This window comes from Rhincodon typus, chromosome 36 (genome assembly GCF_021869965.1).
Source record: "Rhincodon typus isolate 14 chromosome 36, sRhiTyp1.1, whole genome shotgun sequence".
NCBI lineage: Eukaryota > Metazoa > Chordata > Chondrichthyes > Orectolobiformes > Rhincodontidae > Rhincodon > Rhincodon typus.
In genome coordinates, this window is record NC_063367.1 from 4,294,488 (window position 1) to 4,322,162 (window position 27,675).

General features: G+C 42.8%; 1 protein-coding gene and 1 long non-coding RNA gene across 8 annotated transcripts in view; one reads left to right on the plus strand and one right to left on the minus strand.

Moving 5' to 3' along the window:
* The first annotated feature begins 6,590 nt into the window (after positions 1-6,590).
* Positions 6,591-27,675, plus strand: part of sin3aa (SIN3 transcription regulator family member Aa) — a 121,469-nt gene continuing 100,384 nt past the window's right edge. For 4 of the 7 annotated variants that reach the window (XM_048617003.1, XM_048617005.1, XM_048617002.1 and 1 more), the window contains exons 1-3: positions 6,591-6,671; positions 13,758-13,915; positions 27,230-27,363. The gene's annotated coding sequence lies outside the window, so the exon portion shown is untranslated. Of the gene's footprint in view, positions 6,672-7,306; positions 7,625-13,757; positions 13,916-27,229; positions 27,364-27,675 lie in introns of those variants that run through there. The other 3 variants (XM_048617006.1, XM_048617004.1, XM_048617001.1) reach the window with 2 other exon arrangements.
* LOC125487070 lies at positions 8,747-20,813 on the minus strand. The gene is made up of 3 exons (XR_007265635.1): positions 20,460-20,813; positions 18,212-18,311; positions 8,747-8,843 (listed from the first exon to the last, which is right to left on the minus strand). It is a non-coding gene; the product is annotated as an uncharacterized LOC125487070 (long non-coding RNA).

A 27,675-nucleotide genomic window follows, 5' to 3' on the forward strand; every position in this document is an offset into this window, starting at 1 on the left:
AAAAAACAACCAATATAATGAAGGGAGTTGAGATGGCGGGGGGGAGTGGGGAGGGGGGGGGGGGGTTCAGAAAAGCTCATTTTTCTTGATACATTTCAATTGGGGGAAAATTGAGATTGAAACTAACATGACTGTGTTTTCAGCGACTTGATTGGCTCAGCTAATGCCTTGTTCCTATTGGTGGGCTTCCCAATCTACTCAGTTTTCATTCATTTTTTTTCCTCCCATGGAAGTCCTTCCTCATTGATATCTTTTCCTGGTCATGTAAGTTTTTTTTTAAATTCCACATTTCCTACGTACCGAACTGTTACTATTCTGTTGGTAAGCCACAAGATGTGGGTCGTTATAGATGGTACGTGTGCAAAATGATTTTTGTTTTATATTCATCATATTGTTTTTAACTTGCTGGTCCTTTTGGAAATATAATTTGTAGATTTACACGTGGAAGCGTGTTAACAAATCACAGAACAGGTACAGCGAAGGAGGTATTTCGGCCCATTGTCACTGCACTAGCTCCCTGCCAGAGCAAAAATCAGTTTCTCTCACTCTCTCCTATTCTCATAGCCCCGTATTAGTTTGCTTCTTAAGGTGCATATCCAATATTCAGCTTCCTTTCGACACTCACAGGCAGAGCATTCCAGATCCGATTCGCAGGTGGTGTAAAAATAGTTTTCTCCCACTTAATTGCTTCACTTGTAAATCGCCTTACATCAGTGTCCTCTGGTTCTTGATTCTTCCATCAGTGGTAAACCACTCCCATCAATTCTGTTTGGACCCCTGATGATTAGGAATGTTTCTAGCAACCTTCTCAGAGTGGGACAGACCCAATTTCTCCACTCTGTCCACATTATTGAAGATGCTTGGTCATCACAAAACCCATTCTCCTAAATCTATCTTCACCCTCCGTTCATTTATTTGATAAAATGTGGTGCTCAAAATTGTATACTATATCCCAGTTGAGGTTGGACCAGTGTCTTATAAAGGCTTATCTCAACTTTCTTGCTTTTGTGCTCTAAACCTCTATTTATAAAGGCCAGGATTTTGCACAGCTTTCTAAATCAAACTTTGTCAACCTACCCCACTATTTTCATCAATGTGTGCCCAGAAACGTCCAGATTCTTTTATTCCAGCATCTCCATTAAAATCATATTTTCCAAATGTATTTATATGATATTGTCTTTACTCATTCTTCTAACTAAAATGAATCACTTCATACTTCTCTGCATTAAATGTCATTTGCCACATTTTCCACCAATTGTGGCCTGTTGAAGTCTATCACAATACTCCTCACAGTTCATATTACTTCCAAGCTTAGTGTCATTTGCAAATGTTGAAATCGTGTCCTGTACACCCAGGTTTCAGCCATTAAGGGGGAACCCCACTGTATATCTTGGACAAAAAAAAATGCTGAAAAAGCTCAGCAAGTTTGGCAGCATCTGTGGAGAGAAAGCAGAGTTAACGTTTCAGGTGCAGTGGCCCTTCTTCAGACCTGTCAGTTTTATTTTAGCATCAATGATCTTTTGTCAGTTTTAGAGTTTTCAAAGCACTAGGCAGTCTGAATCTGCCACTTTTATAATGGTTTCCAGTGCAAACCATTGAATTCCCACTTGATGCCTGGGTGATAAAAGTTGTATTGAAAGTACTTGCACCTTCTCAACTAGAATAAGAAATTTTAATGAAGTATGTTTTTGTAACTTCTGAGTTCTGAGTAACTGTTCAGAACTGTTCTGAGTTCTGAGTTTTTATTTATTATCGCACTCTATGCCTTCCCTCAGACTGAAGAATAACTATTCACCACTGCTTGTGGTTTCTTGTCACTCAGCTGACTTCATAATCCTTGCTGCCACTGTCCCTTTTATTCTGTGTTGTAATGTTTACCTGTTAACATGGCTGTTAAGATTACAACTAGAGATAGGAACTTCAAGATGATTGTAACCACTTTCAAGCTAGGAAGTTCAAATGAAAAGAGATACTGTGGATGCTTCAAATTGTGACCGACATACAGAAAGTTTACATTGATAAATATATATTACTTTGGTTGATTATTACTAGTTTATCTAATAACGATCCTTTATGATTAAACAACAACTTGTACTTTTTAAAAAATTCTTTTGATGATGTTGACATTGTAACAAGTTCTTTGCCCATCCCTAATTGCCCTCAGACTGAATAATGCCAATGTCCTTACAAGTTAACCACAAGACAACAATCTCTTCATCAACATCAACAAAACAAAGGAGCTTGTCATTGACTTTAGGAAGCAGAGTGGAGGGCAAGGATCTGTCTGTGTCAATGGTGCTAAGAGCGTCAAGTTCCTGGGAGTGATCATCACCAACCATCTGTCCTGGTCCACCTATGTCGATGCAATGGTTAGGAAAGCACAACAATATCTCTACCTCCTCAGGAGGCTAAGGAAATTTTGCATGTCCACAAGGACTCTTACCAATTTTTATAGATTCAGTTTAGAAAGTATTCTATCCTGATCCAACACAGTTTGGTTTGGCAACTGCTCTTCCCAAGACTGCAAGAAACTACAGAGACTCCTGAACTCTGCCTAGTCTATCATGCAAACCAGCCTTCCATCCATTGACTCCATTATATTTCTAGCTGCATCAGGAAAGTAACCAACTTAATCAAAGACTCCTCCCCTCCCAGTTGTATTCTGTTCCACCCTCTTCCATTGGGCAGAAGATATAAACGTTTGTATATGTGCATGAATAGATTCAAGAACAGCTTCTTCCCCACTGTTATTAGATTTCTAAATGGACCTCTCAAAGTTTAAATTTAATGTTCACTATCTGTGCACCTTCTCCGCACCCATAACATTCATTGTGTTCTATTGCACTTTGTATGGTATGATCTGCCTGTACTACACAGAAAACAAAACTTTTCACTGTATCTATGTGACAATAATAAATCAAATCAAATCAAATCAAAATAGTACACATATAGGCCAGACCAAGTAAGGATGGCAGATTTTCATCCTCAAAGGGCATTCATGAACTAGATGGATTTTTAACAATCGTAGATGGTAGTTTCATGGTCACTATTACTGAGACTGGCTTTGTTCTAGCTACTGAGATGGGATTTAAACCTGCATCCCAAATGCATTAACTGTGTTCTTCAAATTACTAGTCCAGTGATTTGCCACTAGACCCATGTCTCCCCTAAGTGAGTTGGTACTTTTAATTTATTAAAACATCCCGAAGTGCTGGATAGAAGTGTTATGAGCAAATTGACATTGAGCCATATCAGACCAGATGGCCCAAAGCTTGGTCTATGCAAGGCCCTAAGGATTATCTAATGAGGAGAACCAAATAGAAAGGTTTAGGGAAGAAATTCAAGAGCTTAAGAGTCCAGACTGCAAATTGTAAACCAGAAATGCTTGGAGGCCAGGATTAGATAAACACATATCTGAGGGAGTTTCAGAATTACAGAGATGGGATGAAGGAGAGGCAATGGCGGGATTAAGAAACAAGGGCATGAATTTTAAAACCAAAACATTGCTTAACTGGGAGCAAGTGTAGGTCAGCGACATTATGGGTAAATGGAACTTGGTGAGTTATTTATGTTGCTGATGATTATTAACTATTGTGGTTAATTTTCTTCACTCAATTGCATTTTTGATGCAGGCCTTTGGATCACATCGTTCTCCCCACAACCTGTATTTCATTGTTGTTTCCCAAACAAGTCATAGTGGCTGCGTTGAGCTGGTGTTATTCACTCTGATCCTGCTTACTCCTGATCATTAAAACAGATCACAAGCTGGTCTGCCCCAGTTGATCCCATTTGCAGCGTTGGACTGGGACACTGTAATGGACCCACTACTTGGATTAGACTATAAAACCATAAAATGGAGCCTAATCCAAGTAGTTTGGGAATTTGGGGCTGAGGAGAAGAGGTTCGAGGTTACAAAGATAGGGAAGCTGGGAGAATAATATGGACTTTTGTGGAATTAGTGAGTGTTTCCAACCATGCCATAGGCTCCAGAGAACATGTTTACAAGGAATTTGGTAACACCCAGACAATTCTGTTATTAAAACAGAATATTCCTTTGAGAATTATTTACTTTTTCTTCTGGTTCGTTTTAATTTTATACTGAATTTTTACATTTTCAGTTGGAAATACAGTTCAACTTGTCAGTCATTTGGGCTCATTCAAAAGCTTTACTTACTTACATTTGCATTTACACATCTCTGTTAAGATAATGAAGCATGTTAAAGTGCTTTTATACATGCAGGGCACATGTAACTTTGGAATACAGAACTTCCTTGTGTGTTTACTAGTTTTCAACCATCTCCACAGCAACAACAATCATGTATATTTATATAGCATCTTTAACATAATTAAACATCACAAGGTACTTCACAGGCACATTATAAAACAAAATACAACACTGTGCCACATATTAGATCAGATGGCCAAAAGCTTGGTCAAAGAGCTGATTTTAAGAAGTGTCTTTTTAAATTTATTTACGGGATGTGGATGTCACTGGCAAGACCAACATTTGTTGACCAATCCTATTTTCCCTTTAACTGAATGGCCTGCTGGGACATTTCAGAGGGCAGTTGAATCAACCTTTCGAACTGGAGTCACATGCAGGCCAGAGCAGGTAAGGACAGCAGTTTCCTTCCCTAAAGGACATTCCTGAACCCAATATGTTTTTACAACAATGGTAGTTTGATGGCCACTGTTACTGAAAATAATATGTTCCAAATTTACTCATTGACTTTAAATTCCACCAGCTCCCATGATGGGATTTTAACCCATGTCCCTATTGGCCAAGGCTCATGGATTACTTGCCCCGTAATGTTAGTGCTATGTTCCCACCACACCCCACCCTAACTCTTAAAGGAGGAAAACAAGATACGGAAGTGCGCTTCTTTAGAGAGGGCATTCCAGAGCTTTGGGTCCAGGAAGCTGAAGGTGGGGCCTCCAATAGTGGAGTAATTAACATCAGGAATGCTTGGGATTGCATAACCAGATTGTTTCTCCTGAAAAATGGAATGTGATTCATCCATGGAGATGATTTGTATGACTGGGAAGAGGAAGACATTGCATTTTTGCACCTAGTGTTAAGACCAATAATTGCCTGCACTCCAGGTCAGCTGAAACATGAGTTGAGTCAGGAAAAAACCTGCTGCACACACTCCAACCCTGAGTAGATTGTGCACAGTGACATTCCTATATACCAAAGTAGACTGTAAATGAGACATGGGCACTCAGGACAGATTAGTTGTAAATATAAATAAAACATTAAAGCGCAACAGCCAGTGCATTCAGGTGCAGTGGTGTAAACCAGATGACGTAGTCTGTAGGATTTCTGTCTCTAGGATTACATACTAACATACGCGCCCAGAATCCACAGAGTAGAAATGGGCCATTTTCCAAGGTGACTTAAGGGGGTAACACTTCAGCTTCAGATGGGCATGGGTACCAGTCTCACTTCAGAAACTGGACCTCACACTGACATTCGAAAGCAGTACTGAGGGAGTGCTGCACCATCAGAGGTAGCAATAAATCAGGGCTCAGTTTGTGCTTTGAGTTGGACGGCAGTGATCCAATCACAGTTCCAAAGAACAATGATGTTCTCCATTGTCTTATGAAATAGAAGTAAGAGCAGGCCATTTGGCCCTTCAAGCCTGCTCCACTAGTCAAATAAAACCATGGCTGACTTGATTGTGACCTCAACTCCAATCCTAATTCTGTGCTTTCTGAACTCCCTTGTCTATCAAAGGTCTGCCTAACACACTCTGAGACAGAAAATCCCACACACTATTGACCCTCAAGAAATTCCTCCTCATCTGTCTTAAACAGGAGACTCCTTATTTTGAAACTGTGTCCCCTAGTTCTAAGTACCTCTATGAGGGAAAACATATCTACAGAATTTTATATTTCAATAAAATCAGATTCTTCCAAATTCCAACGTGTGTAGGCCCAAAAGACCCACCATTCTTGGAAGACTAATGCTCTCATGCCAGGAAGCAGTGGAGTAAACCTTCTCTGAATTGCCTCCAATGCATGTATACCCCAGATTAGAGATGAAAACTGTTCACAGCACAGCAGACTATTTTTGTCTTTCTATCTCTGTAACATATGTAGTGTGGAAAACGCTCATTTGTCCTGCATTGGTGACTCAAAGGGTAGAATTTTGTCTACTTCAAGGGCATAGCATATGTCTCCGAATCAAACGAATATGGGTTCGATCGAGTCTCATTGCAGTAGGTACGGGCCAGTTATTGACTGCAGCACCTACATGAATGGGTCAGAGGGTCAGTTAGCCGCCGATGGGAGCTTGCTGTCCGCAAATTAGTGACTGGACTTCCTAACACGACCACACAGCGGCCGTGAACATTGTGTTTGGTGGGGGGGCGGATTTTGAGATTTCTTCTTGAAACTGACATCTGCAATGCATTGGAAGAAAGAAGCTCCGGAATGCGGCCAGGCAGGGTCCCCGCCCCGCTGAGTAGGGAGGGCTGAGGGTGACGGGGACGGGAAGAGGGAAACTTCAGTTTCTCGGAGTCAGACAGTTGTTGGCGGGGTTGAGTTTAAAGCAGTGACGCTCTTTCAGTCCCCTCCCTCCCCGGGGCCTATGTTAATGAGAGGGGGTGTATCCATTCTCGGTTTGCCTGTGAGAGCGGAGGGGAGGGAGAGCAGCTGGGAGTTTGTGGGTGAGCGAACCCTCTGATTCTGTGTTGTTTGTAGATGCTTTCGTTTTCTGAATGGTTTTTTCTGTTTTGCACAAGGGGTACGGGCTGGAGAAAGGAAAGAGTCTGTTCACTTGGGGGAGGGGGGGGGGGGCGAAAAGAGGGGAATGTGTGTGTGTGCTTAGGAAGGGGGTGGGGGGAAGAGCTCCCCGGCCTTGGCGAGTGCTTCCTGAGCCTGGGGAAGGGCTGGGTTTGGGGCGGCTGCCGCTGCGAGCCAGGGGCAGCGTTCGACTTCACCCACTATCCCCCTGGGGAAGGGGGGGGAAAACACACCGTGCTCCTGAAGCCGCCCCCCAACCGGGGTTGCCTCTTCTCGGGGAGGGAAGGTGAGGAGAGGGCGGTGTTGCTCTCTCTCTGGCCATCAGCTTACTATTTATAATCTGCTCGGTGGGGAGTAGCGGCACGGAGGGAGAGGGGCTGCCCGCTCTCGTGTAGCTGGAGAGGGGAGCGAGGCGGAAGGGAAGCTGCGCAGTCTCCGGGCCATTTTGTTGTGTCGGATTCTCGGAGCCGCTTTGTGGGGAGGGGAGGGGGTAAGAGGGAGGGACTTGATCGGATTTAGGCTCCACCTCCCCTTGTGCCTTCCGACACCCCCCTCCCGTGTTGGAGAGCCGCCTCCACTCTTCTTCTCCACCCACCCAACCCCGCAGACCCTCTCCACTCCCTCACCCCTGGCCGCCAGCGGGAGTGTCTCCGATCCCGGAATGTGTAACAAAAGCCTGCAGCAACTTTCCAGGTCGTGGAACCAGCGACGAACCAGCCCTCCACCGGCCTCAGCTCCCGGGGACAGACAATGAGGAAGAGAAGGGGGGGGGTATGATGTTTCATTCGTTCCCGGCCCCGTGCCACCACCACCTTCCCCGACTGTGTGCCCTGGCAGTTAACCACCACTACAACCACCACTACCACCTTCCCGGTGGGTGAGTATCCTTAGGTAGTGAATCTCTTCCTACCCGCCCCCACTGCCTTGGGTTAGTACATCCACAGGCAGCAACCAGTCCTCCTCCTCCCCGCGACTCCGGGGTCTGCGGCCTCCTAGCTCGCTCCCGCGGAGTAAACACGGTATAGCCCCGCCCCACATCACAGGCCGCTCCCCTGACGCACGCCCCGCCTCGTACTTCCTACTGGTAACTACCGACACGCTGTCGCCGCCTTCCCATTCCTGATTGGTTGGTGCCATAAGGAGCTGATTGGCTCCTGCCCCCTCGGAGGTTGGGACGGCTGCGTCACAATGGAGGCTCACATAACGGGGCGGGGATTCCCTCACGCGCGGAATGGGGTTGTAACAAAGAGACGGGGAATTCCCACCCGGAATTACTCTCTCCTGGGGTGAGGGGTCCCTGGGGAGAGCCCCAGCTGTGGAGTCACCCTCATCGGGGTTTGGGTGTGGGGTGGAAAGGGAAGGAGGAGGAATCCTGCCTGCTGTCACCCTCACCCTCACCTGAATCACACTCAACCCTGGGGAACTGGGACAGGAGTCCTGCCCGGAGTCACCCTCTCCCGCGGGGAAAGACAAACGAGGATGTTCCCTCTGGAATTAATCTCACCCGCGTGGGGGCACTGAGACAGGTGTCCCGCTGGGTGCCATCCTCCCCGGGAGGTCGGAGGAAGGGTGGGGTGGTGGTGGGGAAAGAGTGGAAAGAGAGACCTGTCCGCTGTCACTCTCACGCGGGGAGAGACGGATCCGCCTAGCGTCACCCGTGGAGATTGGGTATCCTCCTGCTCGGAGTCACTCACTGGATTTCCCGCTCGTCTGAAACTGAAATGACAGCAATAAATCCAGTTTCTTCCAGCCTCCGAAAGAAAGAAAGAGGAAGCCGAAAGCCCTAGTTGAGTCACCCCGGGGAGCCACTACAGTATTTTGGGTACCGAACTCCTAAATGCGAAGGGCCGCGTGGATTCGGCGAATTTTGAAGTGTCCTGGTTCTTGTCACAAATTTAAGGGTGAAAACAGTATCCACCAATGAAAAGCTCCAGGGCCAGTGTTGACTGTATCGAGTTCAGGGCGGGGAAGGGGTGGAGCCCAGACTTTATTGACCCAATTGTAATCTTGCTTCAATTTTATTTATACTCCGGTGTTCTCTGCCCCTCCAAAAACAGTGAATCCAGTGATCTTACGGTGTTTATCGAACTTTCGACCTATAGGCGATGAATAATATTTATTATTAGTGGTAGCAGGAAGGTTGAACAGTTAGAGGATTCGAAGCTGCTGAGCGGTCTGGGTCTCCTGAGAAAGGAGATCGACTTTTTCTTTTAAAAAAAAGTGCACGAACACCGCTCTGGGACCGGCTCCATATTTTAAACTCAAAAAATACCCAAGGAGCTGACAGTCTCCCGCTTGCCAACTTGGATCTTCATTCCCCAAGGGCTTGAATCGTAAATTTGTAAACACGTTAACAAATCAAAACACAAATAGCCTTACATAAAGACAAAGTGCTCAGAAGGTCTGGCAGTCTCCATGGAGAGAGAAACAGCGTAAGGGTTTCGAGTCCAATCTGACGCTGCTTGAGAAGTGACCTTGTTTGGGAATTGCAAAGCAGGGGGAGGGCACCTTGTAAAATTCAATGCTGCTGAAGCCACTGTCTTGTTTTTAATCGTTCATAATTTCTCGAATGCTGTTCGTTAAGTTCAGGGGACGTGAGCCTCTTTCGCACACAGCCAACCGCTTAATATTAAAATAAAAGCTAGTTTTTAAAATACGAGATTAGATTTAAGAAGCTGCTCAGACTCCAAGTCTGATGTATTCCTAGTTTGGTTGGAAGTGTTTTTGAACCTGCTTCTTGGTATACGGCAACATAAATAATAGTAACAGGGTTCTGTTGGTTTGTCGTTCCTCCACTTATTCACCAGACGTTAACTCGTTGCAGTGAGCAAGTGTCCCCATTGAACGAAGCGCCCCTACAGTGAATTTAATATTTTAAAATTGACTTTTATTTAAATATGTAGCTTTTGAGCAATCTGGGTAAAGATAAAGGGTTCAGGTCCCTCACTTTGGAAAGTTACATTTGTAATATCAGCATTGATTCTCTCAATCTCGTGCCACTAAAACAAAAACTGACTTGAAAGCACAGTCACACAACATGGAAACAGAACCTTCGGTCCAACCAGCCTATACCAAACTTAATCCCAAATTAAACTGGTCCCACCTGTCTGTTCCTGGCCCATATTTCTCCAAACCTTTCCAATGCACGTACTCTGTCTTTTAAACGTTATGACTGTGCCCGCATCCACCAATTCCTCAGACGTTTATTCCACACAAACCACTCTCCGTGTAAAAGAATAGCGCCTCGTCTTCTTTAAAACAAAACCCCTCTCACCTTGAAATCCCCGATCAAATTCCTATTCGCCTGGTTTGAAGAAGTTATGTGCCTGGAAACATAATTCTGTTTCTCTCTCCACAGATGCTGCAAGACCTGCTGAGTTTCACCAGTGTCTTCTGTTTGTATTAACTAGAGGTGGCATTGAATACCTTTAAGAGCACCACGCATAGAAGACACAAACTGAGTGGTCTAGTTAAAGTAAAGCAACACAAAGTAACCGTTATTTCGTGGAGAAAAGGGGTGTTGCAGGCTGGAAGACATTTAGTGCCTGTCCCTAGTCCCCCTTGAAGGTGGTGATGAGCTGCCTTCTTGAATTGTTGCAGTCCATATTCTGGACATAGATGCAGAATGCTGTTAGGGAGCAAATTCCAGGATTTTGACCCAATGTCACAATGACTGGGAAGATCCTTCCCAGTAAGGATGGTGAGCGTGTCTTAGAGGGAAACTTGCAGGGGTAGTGTTCTCACATACTTGTTTATCCTCACCCTTCTAGAGGGTGGGTATTGGGGGTTTGGAAGAAGCTGTCAAAGGAAGGCTTGTAGAGTTGCTGCATTGCACCACTGAACAAGTGAGGAAGAAGTAAATGTCAAAAATTGGTGGATGGGGTGCTTATCAAGTGATTGGATTTGGCCTGAATTGTATTGGGTTTGAGTATTGTTAGAGCTGCACTAATTCAACTAAAGGAGGACCAGGGCAGAAATCACAGGTTCTTGCCCCTTGAGTACATTGCATAGCCTCAACAAGGAAGTGTTCCATTACACTCCTGCCCTGTGCCTTGGGAGATTCAGGTGGTGAGTTAGTCATTACAGAATTTCCAGCCTCTGATCTGCTCTAGCTCAGTAATTATAAGGTAGTCTAATTCAGCTTGTGTTCAATGATAAACCACCAGGATTTCATTTTATAATCCAGAAGTGCAATCATATACAACCCTATTTTTCTCGTTAACCTCTTCAGAAAATATTACATATGACAGCAAGTGAATTGAACTTGTGCCTCTAGTTAAGAGAGAAGGATACTACCACTGCATCAAAAGAACCTTAGCTCAGACAACCAGTTTTATTCACCCTATCACGTTTCCAATTATTGAATTGGATGTAGAGCCCATTAAAAGGCAAAGTGAAAGGGCAGAGTTTGATAATACTTCAGACGTCAAGGAGAGATAGTTAGTTCCTCTTGTTGGTGAGTGTCAGTGCTTGGTATACGTTGTGTAAACATTTCCTGCAATTTAATCACCAAGCCTGAATCTTGTCCTGATCTCGTTCAGTATCTAAATAGTCCTGCTGAGTACTAAAACTTGTGAAAATATAGTTTTCCATTTCTGACCTTAAAATGGAGGGAAAAATGAAATGGTCAAAGATGTTCAGGCTTATGGACACTGAGGAACTCCTACAGAGATATTCTGGGATGGAGTTGATTGCTGTCCAAAGGTAATGTTGTAAGACACGATGGTGCCTATTGGTCTTGAGAGGGGGGTATTTGTAGAATCTTTGGCTAGTTGAGAACAATGCACTAATTTTGGCACAATTGCCTATTAACTGCAACCCACAGTTCAGAAAATGGAGTCTGACAGTCTGAGAAGTTTAACAGTGGAATGGACTCCATTGCAGCTAAGCATGCAGTCAGGGATTAGCTACTTGTGCCTTGAGAGGATTAAACTTGTGCACCTCATTTATCTAGAACCCTTCAAATCCAAAGGAGTAGCCACTGCTCTAATAAAGCACCTTGCACCATGCAAGTGCTTAAAGTGAGAATAGTCCATTAACATACTTCAGTTATTTCACTTGAATATAAGCCACTAGCCAGGAAAAGTAAGAGGGGCCTGAGGAAAAAAATCTGTGTTGAATCTGCATATCTGCTGGTCATGCCTTCAGAGAAAGGTGCTGTCAAAAAAGGAGCTAGCTTGTTACTGACTGCCAGCATTAATAAATTTGAGGTTCAATAGTAGCCAGTGTGAAGTACAACCTTGAAATACATGTTATTACCACTTGGCCAGAGGTTTTACCCAGACATTTGGCCTTTTTTCAGAAGAGTCTAAAATTTGTTTTTGCATGAGAGAAACAAGTGCTGGGGATCAGAACAGGTGGGTTTTTGCCACGTCAGAATCACCTGCATAGTTCAGAATCAGCACTACACATTCACCCTGGTCATGATGCCAATCTAGATAAAAGGCTACTACCACCATTGTGCTCACATACTTCACTAATTAACTTGCATTTATACAGCACCTTTAACAATTCAGTGGTTTTATTCCTGTTTGGCTTGGAGTAAATTTAATGCTACTTTTGGAAAAATGGTCAAGTGGAAAAAGTAGATAGTGGTAGATTTTGCTTTCTGTATTTTATACCTACTAATTTGGTCAATTGTCACAACATGAAGTCTCATGAAATAAGACAAGGAGGACTGGAGTTATCTTAGCTCAAGTGACATTTGAGTCAATGTTTTGGGTTTAAGCCTTAGCTGGGATTGGCCACTTCATAGCACTGACAGTGATGTGTTGTATGGGATACTTTGTGTGATCTTAAAGCAAGGCCTCATCTGGTGGGTATGAAATATCTGAACATATTTCAGAAAGAATAATCACACCATTAAGACAAATTCACTTGTTATTTCTGATTTGTGCTCAATAATTTTACAAACACTAATGGTGATTCCTATTTTGACTATAATACAGTGGACTTAAGTGATTAATCTAAACTAGACTGAGTGGAGGGAATTATTCGAGGAGGATAGAATGAATGATAGATACATTGGGAGTTTAAAAATAATGAGGTGATTCCATTAAAACAGAAGATCCTCAGGGGCATTCAAGGTGGATACAAACAGGATGTTTCCTAGTGAAGAAAACAGAACTAGGGGTCCCTTTAAAACAAGGCACTCTTGTTCAAGACAGGCAAGGATGTGAAGGGTTCTAATTAAAATGTCCTATCTTTTGATCATTTGACCATTTCAATTTCCAACATTTATTCCAAAGTTGGTCTTGCTGCCCAGTGTTATGTTTGTTCTTGGAAGGAGGAAACATTTTCTTAAGTACTCAACTTGAGAAAGGTGTAGTTACAAGTTAAGTTAACAGCAACTTCAAAGCTAAGAATTCTGCAAGGGGTTATTCATCTCCTGTCTCCAAGGCCTGTCCACCATCTACAAGGTAGATGTCAGGAGTGTGATAGTATTGGTGCTGCACTCCATTCCAAGAAGCTTGACACCCTCCAGGGCAAAGCTTGCTGGATTGTAGAAAATGGAGGTATTGCCATTTATTCCATCCACTTAGTGGTAACTGTGTAGCATCTACAAGATTCACTGCAATAACTCATCAAGGCTCCTTTTGACTTGCAAAGTCCCCTCCGAACCATAAACTGTATGGACTTGGAACTAAAATTGCTGTTAATTTACCACCACTAGGCAAAAATCCTGGAACTCCCACCCAAATAATTCTAGGGATGTCCTTAAAATGAAGGTTTGCAATAGTCCAAAAAGGCAGCTCACCACCACCACCACCACCTTCTCCATTGCAATTAGGGATGGAGAATAATGCTGGCCTAGCCAGGGATTCTATCCCTGGAATCGGATAAATAGTAACATTAATGGCTATTTAGTATCAGCCAAATCACTGGCTTTAACAGAGGAAAAAAAAAAGGAAGCATCAGCACTCTCACCATGTTGAGAATTTGGAATTTAGCTTAGCTTCAGCACAGCTACAAGTCTGAGATCTTCTAAAGCCAAGATCCTGCTTTTCCAGAGAGACCGTGTCCAACATATGTACATCCTGTTCATACATCATTGGCATCAGGAAAGCTTCCTGTTGCTTTGTGAAAAGACCACCACCTACATTGCGGACCTCCCAACTGTACAAGACTAGTCAACACTGACCATCTTCGACAGATTGAGACTAACTAGGTAAGAATTTTTTTTTTTTTTTGCTTTCACTCACTTTCTTCCCCCTGCCCCCAGACTCTCATTAACTTTGTATTGTTTTTATTGATCAGATTGTCTTGTTACCTTATTTTTTCCCTTCGTGTCTCAGGCTGGTTTCCCCTGAAATGTCATTGTGCCTTCTAGCATTAATATACATCATCTCTGAAATCCCACTGGTCTGTCCCATCCCAGTGCTCAATCACAAAACTCAGTCTGAAATTACAAATTCTTGCTTTCTCATGCTCAATTGGCCCAGTTTGGTTTCTGTGCTGCCCACAGCAGACTACCCAAGTTAGTCACCTATAGTATTCTGATTACAACTGTGATGCTATCATCCTAGACCTTTCTGTACTGTCACATGGCTTGTCACCATTCCCAGTCTACTTCAGTAGAATTACCCTTGTGATTCCATTTCATCCCCCCACCCATGCAGCTTCCACATTTGAGATTTCTTGCCTCTTTTCCCTTACATAGTTTGTTACTTGTGCACTGGGTAGAATTCAAAATACATGGTGATAGTAACAATGTGACTTGTCTGTCTATCACTAGCACCATCCCCAGAGTCTGGGGATTTGCCTCATTTAAGTGGGGCAGATGAAACAGAAAATTCCACAATTGAACATCAGGAAGACCCTGGCAAGAAACAGCCTCAAACCCATTCAAAACTGCAGCTGAACTAACCTGCAAGCAGTTTGTCTTTTGTCTGACTTGATGCTCAATTCTTGCATGTCTTGCTTTCATATTTGAAACCATACTTGCATGCACACTGACTTATTACTATCAAAAACCTGATCCATTTGTTACCTCTAGTCTATCAAAACTCACTTTTACCACACTTGCTGGCTACCCAGTTCCTGCTTTGTTAATCCAGAGTAAGAGTTAACTCATTAGTAAATTAATGTCAACTCCGATCCAAGCCTAGTGGTGAAACCAAAAATACCCTTTCCTTATTCATAGAGTTTGACTAGAGTCACAACTCAACCCACTTTTTTTCCAAAAAAAAAAGTTATTCAAACACTTGACACTTGAACCCAAGACCCAGAGGTCGTCTAGTGTCGAAGGACCAGGATCTCCGCACCCAGAGGTGAGAATACTACCACTGTTCCAAAATAGCTTGAGCGGACAGTGAGCCAAATTTTAAATTCTAGTCATTGTTGTGCATTCCTTTAGTTCCAACCCATTTTACCTCTGCAGCCTCATGCCCCAATCTGTAATCCAGCATCTCTTACCCCTTCAACCTCCCCTCATTCTTTAATGAAACATTCATATCTCCAATATCTAGGAGATCACCTGTCCTCTATTGCAGAAAGGGTCTCTTACAAGAGATTTGATGACCTAACTCACTTGCAAGGGATCAGTATTTGCTCCACAGCTTCCTGGTGAGGAGCTTTGGTCCTTTTCCTACATTCAAAAGGAAATGGATGCAGCTTGAGATGGTTGGTATTTAACCTAAAGAGATAGCATTGCAAGGCTCCTCTCTGGAGCCAGTGCTTCTCCTCACTGGCCAGCAAGTAGATTTTGTGCCAGATTGAACAACAGGTTCTCTCCCACAAAGATGTGGGATTCTACGTCAAAACAGAGGTGAGAACAGCTAAGTTCAGATTCTAATGACTGCTACACTTTCCACCTTTCTCATCTTTTCTCCCTTCGTTAGATTTCAAATAGCAGAGGTTTCAATAACATTTGGCAGGGACGTGTTGGAGAATAGCCCACACGGGGTTCAAAGTCTTATTTCTCATACTCACCAGCAAGGATCCTCAGTGATATGCTGGAGTTCTCCATTTCCATTCATAGTCTAGTGAAAATGCTCATTTTCATATTTGGGCACTTGAGTCAGTATCAATGTGAGGCGATAACTGAGTATTTAAATTGGGCTTGTTTCTGAAGTGAGTGCTGATACTCCTTATTGAGTAGGTGGGAGCTCTGGTCATATCAGACCCAAGTGCATACTCTGCTTCTGTAATGAGTTGTGGCTGTCATCACTAGGCATTTCCTGCACAGCAATTTTTGTTCAAGAGTAGTGTCTGAATATTTACTTCATTATTAACAATGAGGAAAAAAAATTGGCTTCCAAATGGCTTGTGGGTGAGTACTTGTACACAAATTGTTAATGTTCACTCAGACTTCCCAAGCATTTTGTTGGCTGTGAAGTTCTTTGGGACATCTGGAGGTCATGAAAGGACCTTTTTCTTCTTGCACAATCTCAGCCAGTGCTGAAAATTCAGTACAGGAAGTCAATTTGAAGCACCACAGGAGAGATAGTGACTGGACAGGATTACAGGAATGGGTGCAATTTTATTCAGATTTATCACTAGCTATAGAAGCAGTCATTCTAAATGAATTTATGAAATTCAGCATCCTAGACCAGCCCCTGAGGCTGTTAGCAGTACTGGAGTCAGTGATGAGGAAGTTGAGAAAATCCAATTCAGTTCTTTCCCTTGGACACAGCAAGCCCCTTAGTTACCATCCTGGGTGGCTTATGTTGAGATAAGGGCAATGGGAAAGCCAACCACTAGTTGGCTTTAGGTCATGTCACAGGCATAAGATACTGTAGGATCACCTTCACCACAGGCAAATCTTAATGCAGCAGCCCACTGCCATCTTCAGGCTAACTCAAGATAGACAGCTTTGTCAATAATTCCCTCACCCTTGTCTGTATTTTTATTCCTGATATAGAACCTCATCTTGAAACTGGTGGCTTTCCTCTGGCTGCACTGCTGAGGGTCTTCACCTCAAATATACCCTTGACCCATCTGTTCCCTTTAGACTCAGCTGCTTTTAAAGCTTAACTTGTTTTTTTTTTTAAAATTCCATTTATTTCAGTAATGAGATTTGGGCATTGCTGGCACATTTATTACCAATCCCTAAATGCCCAGCAACAGTTCAGTCAACCACATTGCTGTGGGTCTGGAGTCCTATAGAGGCCAGACCAGTTAAGGATGGCAGTTTCTTTCCCTAAAGGAACTTAGTGTACCAAATGGGTTCACTAAGTAAGAGTACTGCATAGGTGCAGGATGTTTGAGTGGATCAAGAACATATGGTATAATTTTAAGAGTTCTCTAGTTGTACTAGCCTACATTTATCCACTCAGTACTAGTGACAGCATGATCACTTGTTTGTTCAGGCAGCAACAAGACAAAGTAAAGCCTTGACACAAACCCACAGACCTGTGGAACAAGAATGCTACCAGCTGGAGCAATTTATTTGAAAGGCATCTGGATGCCTATATGAATAGGAAGGGTTTATGGGATATGGGACAAATGCTGGCAAAAAAGGACTAGATTTGTTTAGCCAGCATGGACAAGTGGGACTGAAAGGTCTGTTTCTATGCTGTACAGATGACTATACTGAGTTATGCTGCTACTTGCAAGATGTCAACCATAGTTGACTTCTTCCATTAAGAGTGGAAGAATTTAACCAATTCAGACCGATTGTACAGGGCATGCAGGAGATGGGCTTGATGGAAAAACACTTGTTTGAAGGTTTAGAATACTAGTTATGGCTGAGTCAAGCAGCATATAGACTTTAAAACATTTTCAAAATCTCCCTCCATCCCCACAGACTTCAAATCCCTGAACTCCAATTAAAGCTTCTTGAGCATTCTCAATTTTAATCAAAACTACAGACCTCCACATTACAACCTTCAGGAGTCAAAGTGCCTAATTGGAAGATGAGGTGCTGTACTTCCAGCTTGCATTGAAGCAGGGAAAGAGTGGAGCAGGCCTATTAGAGTGAGGTGGATTAAAAAGCAAGCAACTGGAAAACTAGAGACAACAAAGCATAGAGCTGGGTGAATACAGCAGGCCAAACAGCATCATAGTAGCAGGAAGGCTGACATTTCAGGCCTAGATCTTAAGAAAGGTCTAGGCCTGAAACGTCAGCCTTCCTGCTCCTCTGATGCTGTTTGGCCTGCTGTGTTCATCCAGCTCTACACCTTGTTGCCTCAGATTCTCCACCATCTGCAGTTCCTACTATCTGATACATTAACTGGAAAACTAGGCCTTCTCAAAGCAACAGTGTAATAACTCAAGTACAAGTAAATCACTTCACCTGGAAGGAATGGTTTCTGCCTCAGTTCTAAACAGAAATATTAGTTTTAATATATCCACTAAACCTGTGAATGTGTTTATTTATGGGAGGCAGACTCAAACTGCAGCTAGTTCTGGAGCATGCATCTAATAAATAGTGCCCACCATCAACCATTCAGCTCTATTGTGTGCTGGGAGACAAACCTATCAAATATTTTCAGTGCTCCAGTGATACTGGAACAAAAACTACCTGTTTAAAAGTGTTGTATTAGCTTTGATAGCTGCTTGGGTTGATAGCAGGAAGCACTTTTTCCACAAAGGGGTAGTAGAAGTCCAACTTTTTCCTTAATCTGTGGATCAGATTTTTGAAAAAAGGCAAATGGGTAAGTGTGTAGTTGAGTTAAAATGCAGACTGCCCAAAATTAAATCTGGGTCATTTAAAATGCTGTGGGTGGGGTAAGGGGAGGAAATGGAAACCCACTCTGAGTGGATGTTTAAGTCATTTTGCAATTTTATTTCACCAATTTGGGACTGCTGCACATTACTGTACCTCTGGGGTCACCTTGTGGCAAAAGAGTTTTGATTTTATGCTGAAATTTAAGGACCTAAAGTTGAGCACTGCATCTTGACTTGGCATTCAGTGACAAGTGGCAACATCTTCATCTTGCTGGCTCCTTCAAATTGCCTGCTTTCCTTAGCAAGACAATGGTGGGCTCCAACTAACTGGGCACCAAGCTCCTCTCCTGGCCAGTTAGGGTAGTAATATTAAACTGTAGCTTTGTAAGAACAATGCAGCTTAGATACAGGGTTGTGACCTGGAAGTCAAATTGGAAACGTGTCATAAGGTCATACAAGGGATCATTAGCAAAAATGAAACTCAGACTAGGTGACTGCTTTGAGGAGCACCTCTTCTGACCACAAGGATAACCCTGACCTCCAGCTGCTTGCCATTAAGGTTTTACAGCCTTGCTTGTATCTTTAGTTTGCTCTTAAGACCCATTCTCTCCTTTAACCTTAACTCACATCCATTCTACATCTTTCTCATTGACCATCAAGACCTGCATCTTTTGCATTGGGCCTCTCCATCTGACCCCTTGCTCTTCCTCTGCTTCTAAAAAGCAGAGGAATTTCACTCATCTAAAGACTGAAGTCATACTAGACTCAATGTTAACTTCCTTTCTACAGATGCTGCCAGACCTACCGAGTTTCTCCAGGATTGTTTGTTGGAAAGAATCACCCTCCATTTCTGCCAAATGCACCTCCCCAGTCAGCATGCCAGAGGGCATGTTCCCTCCATGACGTGTCAAAATTCTCCACACTCAATCACCCCCTCCCACAGCATCTTCCCATGCAATTACAGGGGATGAAATATCTGCTTTTTCACCTGAAGCAGAAACCATTCCTTCCAGGTGAAGTGATTTATTTGTACTTAAGTTATTATACTGGGTTGCTTTGAGAAGGCCATATGCACATTAGATCACTGCTTTGTGAAACACATCCACTTCATCTACAAACAAGCCTAGTTTTCCAGTTGCTTGCTTTTTAATCCATCACCTCACTCTCACTAATAGGCCTGCTCCAGTGTTGCCCTGCTTCAATGCAAGCTGGAAGCACAGCACCTCATCTTCCGATTAGGCACTTTGACTCCTGAAGGTTGTAATGTGGAGTTCTGTAGTTTGATTTAAAATTGAGAATGCTCAAGGTGCTTTAGTTGGAGGAGTTCAGGGATTTGAAATTTATAGGGATGGAGGGCGATTTGAAAATAATGTGCCAGATTTGTGCAAGTTGTGGGTTCAAGTGCCACTTATACATAAACCTGGTAAGAGTACTGCATAGCTGCAGGATGTTAGAGTGGACCAGGAACATATGGTATAATTTTAAAGTTCTCCAGTTGTACTAGCCTACATTTATCCACTCAATACTAGAGACAGCATGGTCACTTAATTCAGGCAGCAATGAGACAAGGTAAAGCAGCTGCCAAAAAACACCTCAAAATTAATTCATAACTTTGGGAGATTCTCTGTGAACTTGCATCACAGCTAGTCTGCATTCCTTTTTTTTTTTTTAAAACTTTCAAGATGTCCATGGATCCCTGGAGCAGATGGGCCTCAAATCTAGGCCACCTAGTGCAGAGGCAGAGATATTGCCACTGCCACAGGTCCTCTAAGCCTGCCCAATAAGCAATTTCAATGAAACATTTGAAGTTCTGATAGGTCATTCATCTGATCCCCTATAGTCTCATTAAATTAATTTAAGCTGCTATTTACGCAGGAGTTAATTGGTACACCATTAACTGTTGTTGCTATGGTATTCTGTATTTCTATTACAGAAGGCCTCCATATTCTGGTCTGTAACCATATTACAAGGCTTTTAAGTTTTGGATTCTTGACTTCGAGAAAAGCAGAAGGTAGCTAGCCACTTGCTGACTAGATTTGAGGCACAGCAAGTGTAAAGACAGTTTGTTGTCAGCTCAGTTTTTGTTTTGCCAATTTTCATACCTGCTCATTTTTCTTCATCCCTCCCAACTTGTGTCAGTGGAGGGGCACAGGGCATGGAATGCAAAAGGCATTGCAATGTTCCTAAGCTCTAGACAGCATCTACTGGATAGTCATGCAGTGTAAGCAGTCATATCTGTTTATCTGAAGAAAACAAAGAAAAAAAATCACTTGGATCATTCTGCTGAATGGAGACCACTTCAAAGAAAAAAAAACTGGGTAGTGCCTTTGACTCAAGATCACCAAGCCAACCCCTTCTCAATGGGAAACGTTAACTATTTAAAACAACTTGCATCAATACAGCTCCTTGAATACATGATGATTCACAGGAGTATTATTAAAACATCTGTTTTTAAATCTAGTTTTTTCTTGTATGGCTCAGTATTTGGAGCAATGTAGCCAGTCTGGCAACAGTTACCAAGAGCGAAAGAGATAACATTTGAGTCCAGTATAGCTACTCTGCCTGGGAGAAGATATTTCAGGTGCTTGACCAAGTAGACAGGCATTTAAGCATTACCTTGCAAGTTTGACTTTTGCAAACTAAAACCTCCATCATGGCTGACATATTCAAAGGGACTATTTGTCAATGTTTCAGATGGCTTTGGATCAATGAAAGTTTGAAGTATTCATGCTGCAGTCATTTAATCTGGTAATTCACTTGCTGGGATCACAAACCTAGTTTGCATAATTGGTGTTCACAACTGTGTTGTGGTTTTAAGATGGATTTGACAGTGGGTTTGATCATATTTCCTGCACCAAGCATCAAGTTAATTTGAAAATGTTTTTAATTCTGGAAGCTGAGGGAGTCAGATTACCACAGCTGAGTTTATGAAGCTTAGTACTGGTATAGCATTAGATCTCAAATGCAGTTAACTATCTTCAAGTAAATAAAACTGATCCTGCTTTTGTTCATATCCCACTCAAAATAGTGATCTTACTTCTGTAAATAGTTTGGGGGGGGGGTTTTCTGGACTCTTGCTGGCCACCAACTCATCTTTACTTCAATCTTTGCTAAGAACAGCTTATAATGTTAAATACTTGTGCTGCCTGATTGTGTCATAGCAGGCCACACTTAATTACAGCCAAATACAGTAGACAGTCAGCATCCACAGTTGTGAGCTATTTCAGTACTGTTCACTTCAGAGATGTTTGTTGTACCTCAGACAGCATCTTAATAGCCACTCCCATAGATGGCTTGTCATTCAAAGTGGGCTTCTTCATCGTGGATATTGTCAAGCTGTCTGTTGTTGGAGCTACACTTATCTGGTGAAGTACAGTGTATGACTTGTGCTTTATTAGATGGTGGACAAACTTTGGGGAAGTTAGGAATGGAATTGCTGCAGATTTCCCAGCCTCTGACCTGCTCTTGTGGAGTAGTGTATAGCTGAAAGCAGGTGATTAATATTTTGACAAATAGAGATGTGGATGAAAATCAGCAGGAAGGAGAAGGCATAAACAAAACAACAGCTTCTAAGGAAGTGAGGAACCAGGAGAAAATTGCTGAGTAATTAAGGGTACATGGCTGAAGGCTGAGCTACTGAAATACTGGATGAAACAAGAGACACAGGTCATTTTGGAATTGACAAGAGTGTGCCAGAAAACTGGTACATTAGAACAGACATAGTTACTTGAGAAACAAATAATGGCAGGCACCTGCAAGACCAAGAAAGGGAAGCAAGTAAACACAAATTGGAGATGCTAAGCTTAGGGTTTAACATTATGGTGATTGCAAACAATCACAAGAACCAGTTGAGGAATTGAGAAAATGTTTTTAACGCTGTTCTATTCAAATTCAGTCTTGATTTATCACAAGGATAGACTTGGGATAGAATGTGGGGTTGGGGGGAGCACAGAGGGAGTGAAGATCAAAACATCCCTTGAGGTCATGAGATGCATCCTCATGAAAAAGTAGCTACAGAGATAGTGGATACACTGGTAAGTTGAATATTTTTATTTTAACAATACTGGAAGATTGGAAAACTGCCAACATAACTGCTTTATTCTAAAAGGAAGCAGACATGAAAAAGGCAACTTTTGGCCAGTTAGCTCCAAGTTGTTATTGGGAAAAGATTGTACAGGGTGTATTAGACTGTTGAGATACATGTAATCAAGCAAAGTCAGCACAGGTTCATGAAGGGAATGGTCTGAAATTTTAGTCGTCTTGATGGTAACAAGAAAAGCAGAAAATAAAGCAGTGGATGTAATATTTGGATTTCCAGAAGGCATCTGGAAATGTACCATCCATTAGGCTACTTGAGTCCATCTTGTTGGATGTAGATAGTAGCATGGATAGAGAACTAGCCAACTCCAGACAGTTGGTATGAAGGCAGCATTCCAGGATGATAACCTGTTACCAGCAGAGTGCCACAGGGATCAGTGCTGGGCCACAATTTACAATGACTTAGGATGAGGAAAATGAATGTATTGTAGCCAATTGCAAGATGACAAAAATTGGTGGAATGCAAGTGGTGCAGAGAGATAGATATGTTAAGTAGGCAGAATTGGGAAAGTGTAAGGTTATGCTCTTTGACAGGATGAATATGGAGCTGATCATCATTTAAGTGGAGAAATGACTGCAGAAAGCAACAGCACAGAAGGATTTGCACTTGTGCATAAATCATAGGAATAGCATACAAGACAGGATAAAAGGCAACATTCCATTTATTTTTCTTTACTAGAGAAAGAAAAGTTGGGATATTACTTTTATTCAGGACTGAGATAGATACTTAACCAGGAAAGGAAAGGGTATGGGAAGACAGGGAATTGAAGTTGCAGATTATCAAATCAGCAATGATCTCACTGAACAATAGATCAAATTTGATGAGTTGACTGGCCTACTTCAGCTCCCAGTCTTATAGCTTTTATGTATGCAGAAGCAGAGAGAGATAAATGTTTTTTCCTTCAGTCATATCACATTGTTTGAAGACAATGGAGAGGGGTATAAAGACATACTGCATATTGTTGAACACAGAAGGAACAATTCCTAGTTCCATGGCCTAATGGACTGCTCAATAATACCATCTTACAAGTTGATAGATGGTAGCTTGTGAAGCAAGTTCTGGAGGTGAACATTTGTTCACTCATGAAGGACACATTAAGGCTGTTTGCTCAACATGGTTGACTAAACTAGGCCAAAAAGCTCTTTATGGAGCCATTCATTCTCTGGGCCTCATTGTCTTTCCTACAGCTACAAATGCTTCACTCCCTGTAGCTGCTATTTTCAAAGACCCAAATCACATTCCTTGTGATTCCAGTTCTCCCCCCCACCACAGTAGAAGTTTGATATTTACTCCATATCTTAGCCTGGCAAGTTTGTCAGGAGAGACAAACTGTCCAAATGGGAAGGTCAAAGTAAATACATTGAAGTTGGGTTTTTGTACACCACAAACAGAACTGATGGGTTTTTGTACAAGTCTAAAATCTCTTGATGCCTGTCCTCTTGGGGCAGGGGAAATTTCTATTGGACCTATTACCTTTAGAAGCCAGGTGAAACTAAAAAGTTCTATTTTTTAATCCCAAGAATAATTGGCATGGGGTGTGGGGGTACCAACTTCCTATCACCCAGATATTAGCAGTGCTGTCACAACTGCACTATCCTCAGGTTTGCACATCTGCAACTGGAAATAGTTTTTGGTTCAAAAAAGTTGATACAATAAAGTCTTTTTTCATTCAGTGTCAAAGCATCCTAAGAATAGTAGACAGTCAGGTGGCAGAAAGGGAGAGCAACTTAATTACTTGAGAAGGTGTCACAAAAAAGGTTATTGCACAAAAAAAGCTGTGTTGAAAGTAGTACATTTGCAAGACAAGGAATGTCAACTTAATAGGAAGTAGTTGGAATAAGTGAATATTGAGGTTGCTGAACTAACCTTAGAGATAGAGAAATTCCTCCAACTGGGGTGTTGGCTCTCATTCTTTTTCAAATTCAATGTTTAACTTGTAGGTTTCTTCAGCTAGATCTTTTAAAGATGTCCAAATGTGCTCTCATTCTATTCTAGAAAGATACTAGTCAATATGGAATATTGACAGGATTGAGATTGTTAGTACTTTTAATTACTGTTAAGCCTGAAGACCAGAACCAGACTACTCTAAACTTAATCCAAGCAAGGTTTACACAATACAGACTTTCCTACTTTTGCATTCTAGAGGTCAGCTCCAGTATTGGCACTGAGGTTGTAGCAACATGTTACTGCCACCTTCAAGTTTTAGAGAGGTTCTAGATCTTTGCTCCTTTACCATGTTGGATTTTATTAACTCACTAGTAGTCTCCTTAACCCTCCAAAAGGAGCCACTTTACTATATTGATTTTCAATTGCTGCTTGCCTACTTGGAAGCCAAATCTAGAATAATCTCCCAACAATGCTCATAACTGAGGAGTAATTGGATAACAAACAGATAAAGTAGTCATTAGAAAAGAGGACAGAGCTACAGGTTAAGAGCTAGAGGTATAGTGATAGCATTGGGGAGAAGGTAAAGTTTGGAATTTTGTTGTCCAAGGCCTGATTGCTAATGGCAAAGCAAGTAGGCCAGGTTTGGAGGGGGCACTTAAATGCCCTCAAGTAGGTTTCTGATCCCCAGCTCTAAATCTATGCTTTTTCAATGGAGGCTCAGGATCTGGAGGCTTTTCATGTCCTATTTAACCTCAAGTTGTACTCAAGGCTATGCTATCCCCATCAACTCCGCTTATTTCACTTCCACCTGAACCAATCATCCACTGACATCTACATTCTTTCCTTGTTCACTTCTAGACTGGACTATTAAGTTACTGTTGGGCTGCTTCCCACCTTTATTTGGGGAAAATCTAAAATGTTGCTGCCTGCACCCTATTCTGCTTATCCATCACCTGTTCTCAGATCTACTTTAGGAACAGCTTCCTAAACACCTTAGATTCAAGGCTGCACCATGTTAAAATCCCCATTGATTCACAGCTTCTTTCTCAAACCTCTATAGCACAACAACCTCATCAGAGGTTGATCCTAAGTCATGCTTTTGTGCCTTACACACACTCCTCCCTTCTCCCCAAGTTAGCTGCTCAAGTGTCATACTCAAAAACAACTACTGATACCCATTTTAGGCTTCATACCAGTGTTTAAATTCAAACTGTTCTACATTAGTGTAGAGCTTGTGATTGCAACTGCACAAGAACTAGTTTTTGTCCCTACCCATCATCCAAGGCAGAGGTCCACACATCAACTGATACCAAATACAGCAGTATCATACAAGTAGTTTTTTTTCCTAGTCCATTGTACTAGAGATGATAAACTATACTAATTGTAACTTAGAAGCATAAGACACTTTAAATTTGTTATGCTAATCAGTCTGCTCAGACAGACTCAGACTGCAGAAAGAGTGACCACATATTGGAGGCTATTCTTATAGAAGATCTTTTAAGATAAGGTAATAGCTATTTCAGTTGTTCAACAGAAGTTTGAGTAAGATTGATCTCTGCTTTGCAGAGAACCTCTTCAGCTGCCTCTTAGGTTTGATAGCACATCTAGTACTTGTTTGTACACCATCACCAACTGAAAAGGTGATACAGGACAAAGTTTTGATGGAGTTTTACTGAAATAATATCCAACAGAAAAATCTACCAGGACACATGACCCAAATCAATCCCTCAGGATATGCCTAGAATTCTAGAAGGTTGAATGGCCAATTTAGAAGAGTCTCTGGACTAAAGATGAACAGTTTGCCTCAATAGATGCCGCTAGACCTCATTTTCTTCAGTTTAATTTTTAATGTCCTTTTATACATAGGAAACAGCTAACTAGTTTGACTTCAATTATATCCCAGGTTATTGAAACGTTCTTCGCGCTTGAGTAAGAAATAAAAGTAATACATAAACAATTTGAAAGAAAAGCCGAATACAAGTGAAACAGTACATTAAGATATACGTTTGTTTGGGCTAGTGATCTGATTTTACTGAATGCTATCTTTTAGAAGAGAAAAAAATGTTCACGTATTTCATAATTCCGACAAGAAAACCCATCATGGCAGGTCTAGTTTAAGGATTATAATACAATGTTATAAAGTTTTTTTTAAAAATCCACACACGATACAACACCATCCTAACGCAGTAAGTGATTAGCGGAAAACTTTAGTTTTAATAATCCTTTGGGACACATTTGGAACATGACAAAAAAAAATTGTGAAAACAGAAAAGTAAAAAGAAAAAAATCCACAAACCAACAATAGAAAGCAAACCTGTGCTGCTTGCTCCGAATGTGGAAAATGGTGACCCTGTAACAGAGCCAGTACCAACCGTGGCACTTCCGCTATTAAAGGCAAATGTCTGTCCATCACGGTGATAGAACTGGCGGGAAGCCAATGGAAGCGTGGCAGTGGCCGCAAATAATACGGACCAACCAACCACGACGGGGGATGGGGCGGGGCTACATTTGAGACATCGCTTATTGGTCGAGCGTCCGGGCTGCTCGGTCGCTGGCAGTTGCTGAAATCCAATCAGACACCTACCTGGCTTAGGGGCCGGGCGCGTCCACGGCCAGCCAATCGCTGGGAATTTCCGGCTCCCGGCGCTGGCGGGAGGGGGCGGTACCTGGTTGTCAGGTTACCGTCGACAGCCGGATGATTGACGGCGGGCATAGGCCAATGGACGAATGGCGGGGCGGCAGGCCGCTGCGGGGCGGGAGCCAATGGCGAGGCGGGTAGGAGGCGGGACTTCCTTCCGCGGCCCCCGCCGTTTGATTGACAGGCGGCGAGCGGACGAACAGACGGCCTCTGCTCCGAGCTGTTTAGGCTTTTTTTTAATTCAACAGCACCCCCCCTCTTCCCCCTTCCCCTCTCCCTCTTCTTTCCACTGGGCCGGAGGGATTTCTCCCGGTGGCGGTGCCGCTTCTTCACGAGAGAGTGAGACAGACAGAGGTGGGGGACGACTGCATCAGGAGGAGCGGTGAGTGAAAGGCGCGGGCTGTGTGTGTGTGTGTGTGTGTGTGTGTGTGTGGAGTGAGTGAGTGCGGGGCTGAGGTGTTCGCGGCCACCGGCTGGGGAGGGGGCTGGGCTGCGATGCTAGCTTGGTGTGTGAGGGGAGGCGAGCCGAGCCGCGGCCTGCACAACAATCGGCGCCTCGGGCTCGCGTTCTGAGAGAAGGCAGAGCCCGATCGGAGAGGGCTGAGGGAGAGAGTGGAGGTGGAGGGGGGCGGCTGGACTGCCTGAATTTGGGCGGCGATCGGGAGGAGGGGTCGGCGAAGGGCTGGGGACCCCC